Consider the following 17,430-nt stretch of genomic DNA (forward strand, 5'->3'; position numbering starts at 1 on the left):
ACTACGTAACACTACAATTGTAGAACTATAAAGCTATGTATATACTTATATAACTATAACTCCCTGTTTCTCTGTATCTCTGTCTCTCTCCATCTATATTGTATATGTATATGTGCGTGTACACATATATATGTATGTATGTATGTATGTATGCATGTATGTATGTATAAAACCATTCTTGCTTTCAGTGAATTTACCTACTAGGGGAAATAACCATAGGAGTGAAGGCAGAGGAGGGCTGTTCTCCTCCGGGATGATTGATGGGTGCTTTCCAGGAATGGTGGTGCTGATTTGAATACTGTTCTCAGTAACTGTTTGTTGATCATAAGGCAGTGTGCTGGTTCTAGGAATAAAGAGGTGGAAACCATACATTCCTACCATGAAACGGTTTATATTCTTGTAGAGAAGACAATCAATGTACAGACACAAGTGTATACATATGTATATATACATATAATATATATTATATATACGTAACATATATATATATACACATATAATACATATAAACATATATGCATATATATATGTATTAGGACAATTTGACAAATGCTTTAAGCTTGGGGAATCAGGGAAGCCTTCGTGGAGGAGGTCAGCAGGACCTCACAATTCAGAGAGTGAAGGTAGAACTGTTTGGATTGGAAAGAGTATTAGACCTGTAGTCAGCAACGCCAGCTCCATTTACTAGCTGTGTGACCCTGCACAAGTCACTCAACCTCTGTCAGTCTCGGTTTCATCAACTGTAAAATAGGGTTGTTGTGAGAATAAAATTAGACAACATTTGTAACACACTTTGTGATCCTTTAAGTGCTACATAAATGTTATTATTATTATCATTACCATAGTCTCTTATTTGTAGAAGACTTGGTTTCAAATCTTGACTTAAATATTTATTAGCTGTGTGATCTTGGACACTTCCCTGGGCCTCAGTTTCCTCATCTGTAAAATAGGGGAGTTAGCCTTCATGGCCTCTAAGGTTGCTTCCAGCTCCAAATCGATGATTCTATGCTAACTGGAATAAGAGAGTTTGCTTTGTGGGGTTTAGGCTACAGGCCCTCCATCCCTAGTCCCAAATCTGGCCCTAACACCTAGCTGGGGTCAGTGTCAGGCACTAGGACTTCCACACGGGAGTTTCCTCCAGTGCTTTATGCCCCCCCCCCGCCCCAGAAAGTACAATATTCATCTTGAAAGAGGCTGGGCCAAGATGGAAGTGGCATGTGGAGAGTGGGAGGAGAAGCAGTGCCCAGTGCAAGAGGAGAGACCCAATTTCTCAAACAGAACTTTCCGCCTGAAATTATTCAGAGGAAAACCTTATCAAACCACTCTCCAGGTTGGTGTCATCCATCTTCCAGATGTAATTCAATGGCCCTTTCTTGGTTATGATTGATTGGGCATGTGGCTGCAGGGAGGTTGGTATTTGTAATACAGACCATTTTTATCAATGACCTGCTCCCCACCAGCCAAACAAATAGGCTCTTTGTTTAATCCTGTTAACCTGCTCTCTGGCTCCAGCCAGCTCTGTCCCTCCTAGGCTGCCCATTTAGGAGAAGGCTGAAATTCTTCAGATTTCAGTGGTTAGATCAGGGTGCCTCACAAGAGATTAAGAGCTAGAACGAATCTTAGAGACCATCTGTTCTAAATCTGCTGCCCACTTCCCCCACCCTATGCTTAATAAGACTGAAAAAGAAGTGATTTAAGATTTAGAATTAAGAGATGTCAGGTAGAAAGGATTGTAGAGACCATCTGTCCACACATTTGCCCCCCCATACACATACCCATTTTAGAGATGAGAAAACTGAGACCCACGGAGGCAAAGTGATGATTTGAGTTTATACTAGGTTTCTTAACTAAGAGTGTGTGAACCCTCAAAGGGTTTGTGGATAGATCACAAGGGGTGAATTTGAATGGGAAAAAAAATCTTTATATCAATATAATTTAACTAGAGTCAGAAAATATGGGCTCAAATCTTATCTCTGGTTCTTTACTACTTGTGTGAGGATGTTGCTTCATTTCTTGGGGCCTCAATTTTCTCATCTGTAAAATGAGGGACTTGGTTTTTGAGGTCCCTTCTCACTCTAGGTCTATGATCCTTTGGCTCTATGAGCCAGTGTCCTCATGGGCTGAGGTCCTTGGAGGGCACACAGGGGCATTAAAAAGTTTCCGGAAAAAAAAAAAAGAATAGTACACCAGTCAAAAATAAACAGATGGAAAGGACTGGGGGCCAAAGGTGGCTTTAAAAAATTGTAGAGGTGTGATTGATTGGAAGCATTTCACATGTCATGGGAAAATAGAGAGCATGGGGACATTGGTTATTTTTGCTTATCTAGTCTATCATAACTGAGACCCGCACCTCTAATCCGGCTGTGTAGGTTTTTGAGAGCTGACCTCCCCAGACTATTGGTAATCCACATAGTTTAGTATTTATTGAGGACCTAATGTGCCCAGCACCATACATAAGGTCCAGGACTAGGAAGGTGATAGATCTGTTAGATTTCATGTGAAGTGTGTGTTCAATGGTGGGATCTACTGATCTATTACTATCTCTCTTTTACAGATGAAGAAACTACAGTTGAGAAAGAGATTGAGTGAATCGCTTGTCCAGGATCATAGTTATTAGGTAGGGTTTGAACTCAGGCCTTCTGGACCCTAAGGCCAGAATTCCATACCAACAAGAAGCTCATTATTTATAGTTGTGAATGATTAAGGGTTGAGATGACAAAACAAATATATAGGTTATCATATAGCACAATGCTAAAGCTGGAAAGAAACTCAGAGATCATTCACTTTAAACCCTTCTTTTGACTGATAAGGAACTTGGGGCTCAGAAAAGTCAAGGGATTTGCCCAAGATCACACAACCACACAAATAGTGAGTGACAATGCCAAGATTTGAACCCAGGATAATGTGATAGAAGTTCCAGATGTTGCAGGAAAGTTTTGCCTACTGATCATTCCAGCAATGACCTTAGAATAAAGAAACAGACCAACTTCCTATTTTACAGATGAGGAAGCGGGGACCAAGAGCAGTTATTTGTCCAAGGTCACCCAGAGTCATTTCCTTATTTGACAAAAGCCAGCCTATAGTCCTGAGGATAAATTATATATTCTTCTGTTTAACTTGTAAAACCACTTTACAATCTGACCTCAACTTGTCTTCTAGTTTCTTTATATGTGAGTCACCCTCTTGTATTATATAATCCAGCCAAACTGGCCTTTTCTCTGTTTCTCACACATGGCACACATTTCCAGTCTCCAGACCTTTGCACTAGCTACCTGCCATATACTCCCTTCACACCTGTGCTCTATGGTGTCCCTATCTCCTTTCAAGATGAAACATAAGCACCTGTTTCTACCAGAAACCTTTCCTTATTCCCACCTCCAGAGTGAATGCCCTCCCTCCCAACTACTTTGGATTAACCTTTGTTATTCAGTCATGCGCAACCTTTCATTTGGGATTTTCTTGGCAAAGGTACTAGACTGCTTTGCCATTTCCTTCTCCAACTTATTTTACAAATGAGGAAACTGAAACAAACACAATGAAATGACTTGCCTAGGGTCATATTGCTAGTAAGTGTCTGAGGCTGGATTTGAACTCACAAATACGAGTCTTTGTGATGAGTCTTTTCTGACTTCAAGCCTCGCACTTGATCCATTGTGCCCCTTTAGCTGCCATGCATTTATTTATTTTCAATCTTCATTAATTTCTCTATATCTATACAAGGAATAATAATAGCTAGCACTTATATAGCACTGGTTATATGCCAGGCACTGTGTTAAGCACTTTTATAAATATTATCCCACTTAATCATTAAAACAATCCTGGGAGGTAGGCATTATCATTATCCCCATTTTATAGTTGAGAAACCTGGGGCAATCAGAGGATAAGTGACTTGCCCAGCATCACACAACTACCAAGTGTCTGAGGCTGGGTTTAAACTCAGGGCTCCCTGACTCCAGGTCTAGGGTTCTGTCCACTGGACCACCCAGCGGCCTATATACTTGTCTTTCAATTAGAATGTAAGCTCCTTCTTATTAGAGATTCCTTTATTCCTACGTTTATATCCCTAGCACAGTGCCTGACACATACCTGTGGCACATGGTTGTTGAATAAGTGATTGTTCAAATGGTGGAGAGTCAGCATTAGAACTCAGGTCTTCTTACTCCAAGTCTAAGCACTCTTGCAGATTTATTTTTTCAGGAGAGAAGGAGTTTATGCCTGTAAAAAGTATCCATTAGCTCCAACGGGGGCCTCAGTCCTCTGCTGGCCAATCTCTTAAGGCCTGAGGCTTCTTCAGAAGGTGGCAGGAAGGAGAACATGGGCCACGTTGGGTTTTCTGGGTCCCTCAGTCCTCCAAGGAAGAGCCCAGGGCTGCCTATTCCCTTGGCATCCCCTCTGTTCAGCTCAGGAAGCCACAGTCTGTCCACACAGATCACTCACTATAGAGCCTGAGTCCAGTGCCTGGATGATCCTATCCCCTGGGGACCCTTCCTCATTTGGGCTGACCTATTTCTGTGTGACATAGCTGATCAGGTTAGGAAAGACGTCTGATGTCCAGGGACAGCCTGGCTGCACAAAAAGGTTAAGAGAGCCCAAGGATGTATCAGTGGCTAGAGAGATTACATCACTACTTCCCTGGTCCATTGGAATTCCAGGCCAGGGGAACTTGGGATTGGGGAGCTGAGAATTTTTTTGAAAAGTAAGTTTTATTGATACCTTTTCTTTTTATATCACAGTCATTGATAAATGGACCCACCCCACCCAGCCCTGCACATGGAATCTTCCTTTATAACAAAGAAAGAGGGGGAGGGAGCAAGCATTTATTAAGCACCTACTGTGTGTCAGCCCCTGGGTTAAGCTCTTTACAAATATTATTTTCATTTTTAAAACAGTTAAGAAAAACCCTCAATGCCATGACCACATCGGTCAATGTATACAGTATTCTGCCCTAGTAGCCCCCACCACATCTCTCTGCTGAGAGGAAGCTGGCATGTTTCAGCATCTGCTCTTTGGAGCCACCATTCATTTTTCCTTTTGCTCAGAGTTTAGTTTCCATTTCACTTATTTTGTGCTTGTCGTCACGTCTTCTTGTGTTTTTGATCCGTGGGGCAGCTAGGCAGCACAGTGGATAGAGTGCTGGGCCTGGAGTCAGGAAGACCAGAGTTCAAATGGAGCCTCAGAAGTTTGTGTGAGTCACTCAACCTTGTTTGCCTCAGTTTCCTCATTTGTCAAATGAGCTGGAGAAGGAAATAGCAAACTACTCCAATATCTTTGCCAAGACAACCCCCCAAAAGGGGCCACAAAGAGTCATGTATGACTAAAATAACTGAGCAACAACAATTTTGCTTATCAGTTCCTACAAATGTTCCCGTGGTTCCCTGAATTGTTATCACTACATATTCTGTTAAATTCACATACAGATAAACAGCTAACATATTTATCGTGCTTTAAAGTTTGCAAAATACTTTACATGTATTATTTAGTTTTTCAGCCATTCCTGAATATGTGTTGTTATTATGTTTTATTAAAAATAAATTGGGGTGGGGATATTTCCTGGGAGCAACAAGGAACCCAGCAAATCAAGAGAGGTTTGAGATTTACCTGAGGTCATGCATGCACTCTGGCCCCAAACCTGGATCCTTTCTACTATATCTTTCTGTCTGCATCTGGGACAAATTCTAGCTCTTCTTATTGTCTGTGTGGCCTTAGGCAAATAACTTACCCTCTGTGGGCCTCAGTTTCCCCTCTGTAAAATGAGGGGGGTAGAGCAGAGGACCTTTCCAACTCTAGAGCCTGTGATTTATAAGAAAGTGTGTGTGCACATGTGTGGTGTGTGTACATGTGTGTGCATGTGTTTATGTGGCATGTACATGTGTGTGCATGGTGTGTGTACACTTGTGTGTGGTGTATGTGCATGTGTGTGGTATGTGTGTGTTAGGTAAGTGTCCATGATGTCCAGCAACTCTCCACTGTGAGACTAGCTGAGCTTTCTCTTCTTCAGGAACAGAAGTAAAAGAAATATAAAGATCATAGTTTGATCAAGCCCTCCATCAATCAACAAACATGTTTTAAGTGCTTACTGTGTGTTGTTCTATAGAAGAAGAAAGGAAGGGAGAGAGGAAGGAAGGAGGGAAGGAAGGAAGGAAGGAAGGAAGGAAGGAAGGAAGAGAGGGAGGGAGGCAGGGAGGAAGGGAGGAAGGAAGGAGGGAGAGGGGGAGGGAGAGAGGGAAGGAATTAGGGAAGGAGGAAGGAAGAAAGAAACAAAGTTCTTACTATGCTTCAACTCAAATAAAGTCAACAAGCATTTATTGAGTGCTTACTATGCTAGGCACTGTACTAAGTTTAGAAGTATAAGTACAAGCAAAAAGTAAGACAGTTCCTATCCTCAAAAAGCTTCCATTCAAATGGGTCAATATAATACATAGAAGGAATCTGGAAAAGGGGTGGGGGCAGCAATGAAGGAAACAGGGGAAGAGGATATTATAGGGAGTGTGTAGGGAAGAGTGAGGAGTGCAGCCTGGATAAGAAGGAAGACTTGGGTGTTCTGTAAAATGGAGGTTGTGAGAGGGACCATCCAATCAGAGGGATAAGCCAAAATGGTGGTGAGTGCTTCCAATGTAGCAAGCCCAGGCTAGAGTGAGCTTCCCAGGTGGAGAGGTTTCCTAAATTCAGGAGGAGAGTCAAGAACGACTAGGAAAGAAACATTGTAAGAGACAATAGGGAAAGACAAAACAGATTAATTAGAAGTCACATTCTTTAAAAGTGAATTAATCCATGCTGACTGCCCTTTAATCCACCAGTCCCTGCCTACTAATTACCTGTCCCATTTTGGTCTCCTTTGACTAAAGTTTGTTAATAATTTTCAAAATTTATAAAGATGGTCTGGACAAATTGTTAAACACATTTCTATTAACACACAAAAAAACCCAACATGGCAATCACTTCCCAATATATCACCCTCCTATCCACACACACCCCCATCCTGATTGAACTCTCCTTGGTAATGAGGAAGCACCTTTTAACAAAATAAGCCAAAACATTATCCCTTTTGACAGTATATGCCTGATTCGGTATCCACCATGTCACAATGAGCTAAGGGAAGCTTCTTTGATCAGTCTCTTGCATGGGTCATAGCATTGATCTAAGTTTTGATGTCTTTCAGTTTTGTTTTCTCTTACTTTATTATGGAAAACATTTATGTGTATATTTTCTCCTGAATCTACATACTTTGTCCTGTTCATATAAATCTTCAAAAGTTTCTCTAAATTCTTAAAGCACAACAATTTTCTATTGCATTTAGATGCTACAATTTGTTTAGTCATTCCCAAACTGATGGGCTCTCATTTTTCCCCATCTTTTGATCTACGCATACACCAATATACTGTTATCACTGTCTTGATATATATGAGAACTTTTGCTCCATTGTTGAGGTTCATGCCCAGCAACAGGATTTCCGGGTCAAAGGATATAAACAGGTTAGATTCTTTTCTACCACAGACCTAAATGATTTCAAGAATTTAAAGCTCCCCCAATAGCGTATTGGTATGTCTGACTTGCCACAGCTCTACCAACAATGGCTATATACACCTGATATCTTTGGCTAATTTGGGAAGCATGGATAAAGTAAAGCTCAGAGCTGGTTTCATTTTTATCTCTCTTATTGTTACTGGTTTGGAGGAATCTTTCAGGTAGATATTGGTAATTTGCCTTTTGTCTTTGGTCAGTTGTGTGTTTCTGTCTCTTTGGATCTACTAGAGAAGGAGCTCATTTGGATCATCCCTGTAGATTTAGTACTTGGATGATGGTACTGAAGTCTGGGCATGATGTCACAAGAGGCATAGCTAATGGAACTAGCAATACTTACCTTCAAGAAGATTCCACAGGGAGAGACATAACTGCTCTCTCCAGGGCCATGAAGACAAAGAAACAGGCTTATTCTGTATTCACCCACATGGCGGAACTAAGAGGAATGAGGGAGAGATCATAGGGTCACATATTTCAACTCAATGGAAAGAAGGATTTCCTAATAATTATAGCTGTTTGGAAATGAAATGGGCTTCCTCTATAGGTAGTGAGTCCTCCATCACGTACAATGTTTAAGCAGAATCTGATAGGGATTTTTATGTTGTTTTGTCTTTTCTTTGGAGGGAGGAGGAAGGGTTGGATGGATACCTCTAAGACTGACTCTACCTCTCATACATATGACAGACTCAATTTAAATTTCTTAAGAATATAGATCACATTTTTTTTAAAAAAAATTATATCCCAATACTACATAGACATTGAAGTAAAGTGGATAGAAAGTCAGCTTCTGAGGCAGGAAGAACTGAATTTAAAACCCCTTTCTGACATATCTTGTACATGTGACCTTGGGAAAGTCATTCATACTCTCAGTGTTCCAGGCAAGATTCTAAGTGGTAGAGAAAGTACCAAAATGAATTGACGGAGCAAGTATCCTTACTGAGAGTTCCATATACCCATAAGATTATAGATCTAGTGACTGGCATATAGTTGGCATTTTATAAATGCTTGTTGAATTTCAGAGGATCATAGATTTAGAGTTAAAAGTGACTTTACAGGTCATTAAGTCTAACTCATATTTCATGATGGGGAAACTGAGGCACAAAGAGACTTTCTTAGATTCATACAGCTAGCAAATAACTGGGGAGGAATTAGAATCGAGGTGGGCATGACTCCAAGTCTATGACTCTACCCATTCCATCATGCTCATTACATTTATTTATCAGATTAAATTTCAACAAAGATTTATCAGTTATCAGTTAAGTCATTAGGTTCTCTCTGAGTTTCCAGAAGCTAAGCCAAGCTGGGAATTATTGTACGGTGGACTTAGAGTCAGGTGAATTTACTTCAAATACTTGCTAGCTGTATGACCTTAGGCAAAACATTCTATTTCTCCGTATCCCAGGTTCCTCTATTCAAAACAGAGAGATTGGACTAGATGACTTCTAAAATTCTTTTGGTTCAGTTGTTTTTCAGTCACGTCCAACTCTTCGTGATCTGAATTGGGTTTTCTTGGCAGACATACTAGAGCTTTTCTAGCTCATTTCACAGATGAGGAAACTGAGGCAAACAGGGTGAAGTAACATTCCCAGGGTCACACAGCTAGTAAGTGTCTGAGACTGGATTTGGACTCAGTGCTTCCTGACTCCAAGCTTAGTACTCTATCCACTGCATCACCTAGTTAAAATACTAACCAACATGAAATCTATGATCCTATCTATGTAATAGCAAGGCAACAGTTCATATAGGTTGCTTTGTCAGTCAAAATATACATGTAGAGGAATTAAACACTCCATCTCTTTGCAACTCCCATCCCCTAGAGCACAGCACTTTTGACAGCTGAAGTGGCTGGATATCACTGTTACTTGTTACCAGACAAAAAGTTGCTTAGTTGATTCTTGGGACCCTAGTCCCTAGGTTAGGACAGTACCCAAAGTGGTAGCTAATGGCAGTCTTCTAATAATCAGAGCAAGAAGGGATCTTCCAATAGGAATCGATCACTAGAATTCAGAGGACATCCAAAATGGGATCATGAAGAGTCAGGCAAATCTGAAAAGACTCAGTAATAAAAACAACAAAGACTTGAAAGAGCCACCTCAAGGATTCAATGTAATACAAGGGGAAAATATTGCATTTGGAGTTTGCAGACCTAGACTCAATTCTTGTCTTGGATCCTCATCAGTTCTGAGACCCAGTTTTCTTGTCTGAAAAATGGGAGGATAGATTAAGCACCCTCTGAGACCCCTTCCAGCTCTAAATCTTATGAGCTGGGTTCAAATCCTGCCTTTGTCACTACTTGTGTGACCATGGGCAAGTCACTTCTCTCAGAGCCTCAGCAAAATGAGGGGCTTAAATTAGATGGCCTCTGAGGTCCCTTTTGATCAGAAATCTATAGTCCTCTCACCTACATACAAATTTCTATTCCTCCTCTTCCTATCTGCTTCTGCCTTTTAGAGCCCCAATTTTCTTATCTACAGATAAAAAAGGTTAGAATAGGACTAGGTAATCTCTAATTAATCAATCAAGGAGCGTGTATTAGGTTCCTATCTGTTCCAGGCACCATGCGAGGCATTGGGAACATGAAGAGAAAAAGGAAACATTTCATACCCTAAAGAAGCTTATGTTCTATCAGGATAAACAACATGTACTCAGGACCCCTACGGAAAAATCAAACCCTATGAATTCATAGCCAACAGACTTGCTTGGCTGGCCGTGGCCATGTCTGCCTCCCTCGAGTTAAACTTACTGAAGGAAACGTTTTTAACAAGTATATTTCTTGCTGATGAGGAGCAGATAGACAGAGTGAAAATAACACTCTGCACTTCTCCTATTCTAAACAGACCTTCATTTGTTAGCACACACACTCTAACCAGAAGAAGGGGTTAAAATCCAAAAAAATGATACTTCATGTAAATAGTGCAGATAACACCTTACATTCAGGACACGCTGTTCCTGTCTGACAATTACTCTCTTGACAGAAGTTGATTTTCTCTCAAATGGCCATAAACAGCTTTGTGTAACTATTCCAAACAGTAAAAACACAACATTCAGTGGATTGTGGGAACACACCCTTCAAGCATCATGATTTCATGTCAACTTAAATCACCTGCCATCTTGTTTGTTAGGCTTTGTCTTCCATGGCTGTGTCTTCTTCATCATTTTGTTGAGGTCTTACTCGGTTTTCTTTGAAGGACTATTTTAGAGCTTAAAGTGATTTGCCAACAAGAGAGAATTAATCACAATATCATCTTTTATTTCTACCCATCTCCCACCCTCTTTCATCTCCCACTAAGATCAGCCCTTTGAAGATGTAAGAGGTATTGACCAATGGACTCCCACCTTTGGCTCCAAAGCCAATGCTGATTTACATGTAATGAATTCAGTCTAAAAAAACTTAGAAACACTACCAATGCACCCTCTTTTCATAGACTCCCACATCTATGCTTTTTTGTCTGAGTTTCCTCAAGCATTCCCCAAATCTTGTGTTTTAAAAATCCCTGACATTTATTGAGTTGGAGAAGCTTTTAACATGTATTATCTCATTTGATCATCATAACAACACTATAAGGCAGATACTCCTGCTGCTGTTATCCGCATTTTATAAGGAACTGAGGCTCAGGGAGGTTAAGTGATCTAAAAAATTGTAAGTAACTGGAAGGCAGAAGAAACTGTTTCCTTTTAGTTTCTGTATCCCTAGAAAAAGAGTGTGGATTGAGAAAGGATACGAAGCTCTTTGTTTTGTTTAGTTCACTCATTCAGTCATGTCTGATTCTTCATGACCCCCTAGACCATAACATTTCAGGTCCTTCGATCTCCCACTATCTCTTGAAGTCTGTCCAAGTTCATGTTCATTGTTTCCATGACAATTTCAATCTACGTAACCCTCTGCCATCCCCTTCTCCTTTTGCCTTCAATCTTTCCCAACATCAGATTTTTTTTTCCATTAAGTTCCATCTTCTCATTATGTGGCCAAAGTATTGAATCTTTAGCTTCAGTATTTGATCTTCCAGTGAACTGTCTGAATTAACTTCTTTAAGTATTGGCGGGTTAGATTTTCTTGCTGTCCAAGAGACTCTCGAAAGTCTTCTCCAGCATCACAACTCGAAAGCACCTCCATCTTCACTAGATACTGGATTTGTCCTTAATGCTGGAGAGCCAGCTGATCATAATGAACAGAGAGCCACTCTTGGGGCCAGGAAGAATTGGGCTCAAGTCCTGGCCCTGATACATAGTAGTTGTGTGACCCTGGGCAGGTCATTTCACTTCTCTCAGTACTCTAGAAAATGTGGTTGGTAGAGAAGTTTTTCCTGCAACTTATAGTCTTCAGGTGTTGCCTAGAGCTTTGTGCAGTGAAATGACCTGTCCAGGTCATACATACATACATACACACACATATACACATACATGTATACACATACACATATACATGCATACATACATAATACATATGAAATAACAGCTCCAGACAGTATGACTAGTGTCTAGAGCTTAATTTGGGGGGGAGGGTGCTGGTGGAGGGAAAAAAGGCAGGGAGGTCCCAAACCTGTGGTTTCATTGATATAAGGTTATAATTCTGTGTATAGATTTCAGGGGATCTGTGAACTTGAACTGGGGGAAAATACATCTTTATTTCAATAGAATCAATTTCCTTTGTCATCATATGTATCTTAGTTTTTGTATGATTCTGAGAAGGGGTCCATAGGCTTTACCAGTACTCCAAGGCAGTCCATGACACTTAAAAAGGCTAAGAACTCCTGCTCAAAAGGAACTCTTTGTGAAGAAACGCACAACTTTGCCATTAAACTGTAAGCACTTATTCACCTACTGTGTAATTTAAAGTCTCAGAGAGTTGTTTCCTGGAACCCTGAGAGGTTAAGTGATTTGCCCATGTCAAACAGCCAGTGTGTGTCAGAGCTGAGACTTGGATCCAGGTCCTCATGGCGAGCCCTCTATGCACTGGGGGGAAGGAGGGCAAGTTAGAATTAGTCATGCTCACCAGGCAGCAGACAGGTATGCAATCCACCAGAGCACGCCATTTCCAAGTGACCTCCTCCTAATTTATTGTTGCTACTGCCAAATGCATAAGACAAGTGCCAGCTCTTTCCAAGACAGGCCCAGGGAGGGATAAATGCATTTCAAAGTCCCGACATATTTCCAATAAGCTGCAGCTTGAGTCATCAGAGCATGTCCACTCTAACCTCCCTCTGATTTCAGCTGTAGGCTCAGAAAGATATTCACAAAAATACAGGTCAATGAGAAAGTTTCCTGAATTGGAAACCCCCTTTCACTCAAGGGGTCCTGGCAGGTTACCCAGCGCTAGATACATTGGTGTATCAGAAGCCTTGGTGATGACATAATCTAACTCCATTTTACAGAGGAAGAAACTGAGGATCAGAGATGCTGAGTGCTTTGCCTCAAGTTACACAGTAAATGAAAGAGTCCAGGTTTGAATGCAGGTCTTATGATTGCAGGTTCCATGTTCTTTTCATCACATTGACCTATCACTTAACAATGTTCTTCTAGTCACAGTGCCACTCAATGCAATCATGAGGACAAGCCACAACTTTCTCAACTGCGCTGCTTTTGGTCAAAGTCAAAGCTCCAGGAGCAGTCCATTTCAATGAAGTCTTTCATAAATGCCACATTATGCTTCTATGACAACCTTTGGAAAAGGTTGATTTTTTTATCACTTTAATTTCCTACTAGATCCTTCTCCCAATGAGCTCTCCCTTTTTTCAAAGAAAAGAGAAAGAAAAGTAGTTCAGCAACTGAGTGTTGCAGTTTTCCACTTCCATAGTCTACCTCTGCAAAGAAGGAATTTACATTTTAATGGGAGAAGATGACACATAAAAGGGAAATGGAAAGCAGCAGGAGGAGAGTAAGGTTACCCACAAAACAACAATGCCGCAGAAAGAGATGAAGAGTCTGGAGTGAGTGGGAGTATAAGTAAGGTGATGCATGGCCAGCCTTCCTCAGGTGCCAAGCTTAGTTTCTCTACTTACAGAATGGTGTTTCATTCTTCTTGTGATTTCAATTTACTCTTTAGTAGCTTCCCTGGGTATTCATTCTTTCCCAGGTTCTGCTTATCTCATTTTGCATCTGTTCATATAGGTCTTCTAAAACTTCTCTGAATTTTTCATATTCAGCATTTCTTTATGGTTCAGTAACCATATCCTATTCTATTCATGTAATACAATTTGTTCAACCATTCCCAAGTCAATGAACATTGACTTTGATTCCAGTCCTTAGCTACCACACACATAAAAAAAAATCATTCCAGGTGGTTTTTCTTTATTATTATTATTATAATTATTTATTATTGTTACCATCATAGTCATCATGTTATTAACAATTTGCAAGCATCAACAAATATGAATGTTTCTAAATGTAAAGAATAGGAAAAGGGTTTTCATATGAAATCATAAATCTCCATTAAGTATAAGTTGATTGTTCTTTAAAAGTATATATTAAAGTGAACTCCAAAGTACTAACACTGCTCTGTTGGTCTCTGTCCCCTTCTGAACTTCCTTCTATTCTCCTCTGTGTATTGTTTAAATATGCCATTGATTCTCTTTTCCTTTTTCTTCTACATCTCCATCACAATATTCCCCAGTGTCCCTCACTACTCTCACCCTCCCCTTCCCTTCCCTCTTTCTTTCTCCACTTCTTTCACTATTGAATTTAATGTATTTATTTATTAAATTTGTCTGTATGTGTGTATTTTCATCTGGTTCAGGTAAAGTTGAGGTTCATGAGATGCACACTCCCCTTGATTTTTGGATGCTCTTCTCAAAAACAATAAAAAAATTATTGCATCCCTCCCTTTTCTACATTTCTTCTTTTCCATCCCTTTTTTATTCTCTTTTAAAAGCCACAAAACTTATTTTTTTCTAAGCTCCCTTTGTGACCGTTATAGAAAGTTGGATGTGTCTCTTCTCCTCCATTAGACAGTAAACACACATTCATCCTTATCCCTTGCCAATTTCGGAAATGTATTTATGGCTCCAAATTTCTCTTGTCTTCTGGGCAGTTTTTCTCCTAAATACCTTAGCTTACATTTATAAAGTATAAGATTTGTGAAGTATTTTCTTCACTAAAGGTAATAAAATATTGTTTCTCTATTTTGTGAGTTAGAAAATCAAGGCTCTAGGATGTTACATGACTTGCTCAAGATCACATCATTTATGATTTTTTTGTACATGTGATGAGAGTTGAACCAATGTCTTTTTTGGAAACAGACTCTAGGTTGTGCATTCTCCCCACCCTACCATTTTGCTTCCTCTTCTAGCAAGGGTCTCTAGTATAGTATTCCCCAGAAATATCACTTTTATTTCTCTTTCCACTGCTTTTCACTTCAATGGTCTCTACTATGTTGCATTCTCCTCCCCCGTCGGCTCCCATACTTCTTCATATTAGGATATCTTCTTAATTCACACCCTGTAGTAGGGCATAGTACATAGAGGTCCAGTCTGAAAGGCAACAAGACTTCAGTTCAAGTTATCCCTCTTATTTCTTTGACCCAAGTCAGACAAGTTACAGAACCTCTTAGCGCTTTAGGCAATCTTTTTATAAGTCAAGTTGCAGAAAGGATGCCAACCTGCATTGGTAGAGGAATTTTCCTCACCTGGGAATTCTCTAGGCCAGTGAAATAACAGTCTAGTACCAATCTCTGATCTTCCTTGTCTATTCTGTTCCTTTTGAATAAAGAATAAATTATTGGAGAGTTATGTTATGGTTATAGAACCTATTCCACTAAGTTTTGATGATATTAGTTAAAATCATTACCTGTCTCCTTGGGTTACAATTTCGAGTTCTCTTTGCTTTTTGCCCATATTTTTGCTATTGACCTTTTAGACCATTTGTTTGATTGCTGACTTCTTTCTCAGGGTTTCTCTCTTGTGAAGAAAAAGGGATGTCCCTTCCCATCTCCTGTCAGTTTAAAGCTGTCTTGATTAGATTTCAAAGATTCTAGGTATATTTTTAAGCCATCTTTTGTCAGGTGTACTCTGTGATGGGCCAGAGTCCATCATCTGTCTATTTTGAGATGTGACCCAGAAATCCAAACCCAGTTCTCAGACTCCATCTCCTTGACTTTCTCAACCTGCCTTTCTCTTCCAGAGTCTGTACCTTTAATCAACAATAGTGACAAAAACACCACCTATGACCCTAAGTCCTCTGGTTACTCTCTAGTTCTTTCTAATATCTAATAATTCTTTCTAGGATCCTTCTCCTTCACAATCAGACTGCCAAATATGAATAAGTGTCCTTAGGTATGTCAAGCCCTGGGATGCTCTCCATCACATCTTTCTTCATATTCTCCTCCTATCCTAAGACCCTCCTGTCCTCAGTGATGATTCTCACACTACGATGGCCATTTTAGAAAGGACCCTAGCCATGATTAATTTCACTCACAACTGGATTTTCTCCAGATTCCTCCATATCTGACCTCCCCCCAGTAGGTACCCTTCCTCTCCTTTCCCCCTTGTTTCCTAGTCATATAGTCTCTATCTGTCATCTTCCCCCATTAAAATATAGGTTCCTTGAAATTAGAGACATCTTGTTTGCTTTTACTTATCTCACCAGTACAATGCCTGGCACATATTAAACACTTAACAAATGCTCTAATTATTTATCCATCTATCTATCTATCCATCCATCTATCTATTTGTATTATGAACCTTTTTTTTTTTGCTTAATTTGAAGATCTTCCCCACCCATTAATAGGCCCATGTGACCTACTTAACTCACATGGGAACCTGAGTCACATGAATCTAAGTCACATGGAATAAGGAGGGGTGGAGCAGGAAAGGTGGAATAGGAAGAGGAAGAGCTAGAACAGAGCTGAGAGGACCTTAGTCAGAGAGCAATCAGAACTGGAAAAGGCAGCTGGCTAGTGTGAATGAGAAAGTTTGTTTGTGATTTGTTTAAGGGAGCTGGTTTGTGGGAAGCCTAACAGAGGGAAGGCTTGGGGATGGTATTGCCCTCTGCATTGTTATCGTGTATAGACTTCTTTATTACTATGATGGATTTGGCTTTCTGGTATCTGAATAAATATTTTGGTTCTGTCTTCCATGTGGAGAGCCTATTGTATTTTGCAATTCAGAATTGTGCCAACATATTCATGGCTGCCATAGGTTCTGTGAATATCACAGTGGCACTACAACATCCACCTATCCCATCTCTATCTATTTATCTAGCTGGGGCAGCTAGGTGGTGCAGTGGATAGAGCACCAGTGCAGGAGTCAGGAGAAACTGAGTTCAAATCTCACCTCAGACACTTGACACTTGACACTCACTAGCTGTGTGACTTACCCCAGTTGCCTCATCCTGGGTCATCTCCAGTCATCCTGATGAATATCTGGTCACTGGATTCAGATGGCTCTGGAGGAGAAGTGAAGCTGGTGACCTGCACAACCCTCCCTCACTCAAAACAAAGTCAAGTGCAAGTCATGTCATCATTGCTCTGATGGCAGGGTCTTCTTTGGCAACAAAAGGATGAACACACACACATTTATCTAGCTAGATACATAATTTTACTTTATTTCTGCAGAATCTCTCAATTCCTCCCTCTTCTCTTTTTCCATAGCAACTGCCCAAGTTTAGTCTCTCATCCTCCAAATTGGACTATTGCAATGACTTCCTAATTGTTCTCCATCCCATGAGTCTCCTTTCTGCAATCCACTCTCCACACAGCTGCCAATGTGAAGCACAAATTTGACCTTTCTACCCTCTGCTCAAAAAGCTCCATTAACTCCTGGTTGTCTCGAATATAAAATATGAATTCTTCTATTTGTCAATTAAGGTCCTTAATAGTCTGACTTCAACCTACTTTTCCAGATTCAATATATATTACTCCCTTGTATTCACTCTACAGTCCAGCCAAAATGGCCTGTGACCATCTTTATTTCTGAC

This window comes from Notamacropus eugenii, chromosome 4 (genome assembly GCF_028372415.1).
Source record: "Notamacropus eugenii isolate mMacEug1 chromosome 4, mMacEug1.pri_v2, whole genome shotgun sequence".
Classification (NCBI taxonomy): Eukaryota; Metazoa; Chordata; class Mammalia; order Diprotodontia; family Macropodidae; genus Notamacropus; species Notamacropus eugenii.